The sequence below is a fragment of the Eurypyga helias genome, unplaced genomic scaffold (assembly GCF_000690775.1).
Source record: "Eurypyga helias isolate BGI_N326 unplaced genomic scaffold, ASM69077v1 scaffold11304, whole genome shotgun sequence".
In the NCBI taxonomy this organism is placed as follows: Eukaryota; Metazoa; Chordata; class Aves; order Eurypygiformes; family Eurypygidae; genus Eurypyga; species Eurypyga helias.
In genome coordinates, this window is record NW_010245660.1 from 18789 (window position 1) to 20578 (window position 1790).

Sequence of the window (1790 nt, forward strand, 5' to 3'; positions counted from 1 at the left end):
AGTCATCCACTATTTAATCATCTGAGCTTTCCACTTCTCCTGTCTCATTTTCTCTCTGATTAATTCAGTGTGAGGAATTTCAGCTGTTCATTGAGGACTTGGGAACTTCTTGACCAAACTGCCTTTTCTTACCTCCCTGCCCGTCAGAGCCTCCTCACGCAGCAATTCAGGCCAAAGCTAAGGCCAGTGAAAACCCTTCCTTTCACTTACATTTCACTTCCACAATAAAACTCACATCCAGATCACCTCTCAGGAAAACCACATCTTCAACCAGGGCAATCCCTGGCTACCCAGACATTGCCCAGCCCCATTTGGGTCTCCAGAAAGGAACCATCTCCTGTGTCTGGCCCCTGCCTCCCAGTCAGCACTGAGAGCACACACCAGCTGCATCCCAGCCAGTCCCAAGCAGCCTTCCCAGGGCTCATTGTCTGGAAACCTCCAAAACTCATCTTCTGGAACTGTGGGGCTATGGGCAAAGGGAGATGGAAGAAAAGAGAGATGCAAGCCCCTGGAGCTTCACAGAGCTTCTAATGGGGTTCAACTTCTCACAAAGAAGAGGTAAATTTAAGGAACCTGTGGTCAAGAAGTCATTTTGCCGAGTTTGAAATTTCATTTTTATGCTTATGACATGCAAAGCTGGAAATAACACTGACCACACAACCTGCTAAGGGGAAAAGTGTGTTGAGTAACAGCCAGTGCAACTGAAGGGAAATCTGCTGCACAAAAGATCTTTATCAGAAAACATCCTTCAGAAAAACAGATAAATACACATGTGAAGCCAAACGCCTGCAATTCCCACAATGGCTTGTGCAGCAGCAAGCCTACAGATCCCTTCCAGCTCATTACTGTCCCTTAGCCGGAGATGATCATTTCTGTAGGTCAGTCTCCAAAAATGGTGTGAGCTCTCCCTACACTGCTGCAGGGCAAACTCCAACAACGGAGACTCCCTTCAGTGACAGACAAACTGGACAGACAGCAGGCTGCTATTTCTCTAGAGGTTAACACAGCTTTAAATATACTATCACTATTTCAGCTTCTGCCTCTGATTCTAAATCAAAGATTTGGGAGAAATAAAGGAATATTGTTCTAAAATTGGGTGCTAAGAACCGTGCATGGCCCCACCTCTGAGCTGAGCATATGGAAGAAAAACCCAGAGACCTCAATACTGTGCAGAATCAGGTCCTAAATCTTTGATCCAGTCTTGACTCCATTTGATAGTGATGAGAGGGCTCCAAGGGTGGAGTGGTGGCTGTAAAATTGGAGAAGTGCTACACTGAATGTGCTATTTTGCCACCTTCTCCAGCTGCAGCAGGAACAGCTCTCCGTTACAGCCCCCAGCCTGCTCCTGGCTGGTTGTCAGTATTCCCAGCAGAAACCCCTCCAAACTGCTGGTGCGTTTCAAACAAATGGGTCCAATTAGCAAAGTTTAACAACTGCAGCTGCAACAGTGAGGAAGAATCTAGATGGAATTAGATGATCTTTAAGGTCCCTTCCAACCTAAACCATTTTATGATCACACCAGCAACCACGCAGGCAGATAGACTGGAGGAGGACAAAGCTTTCCATAGGTGATGATGAGCAGGTGGGAAGAAGTAACCATGTCAGCTGCAAGAGCAATGTGAACAAAGCTTTACACTCCCTTGGGCAAGCAATTCCCCAGAGGGGCTGTAGGAGCAGCCCCCAGCCTCATGTTAGCACTTTATTTATAGCCTCGCCTTCCTGTTCATAACCTTCCCAACTGTGAATTGCAATTTTTCTCCCCCCCCCCCCCCCCCCCCCCCCACCCGTGC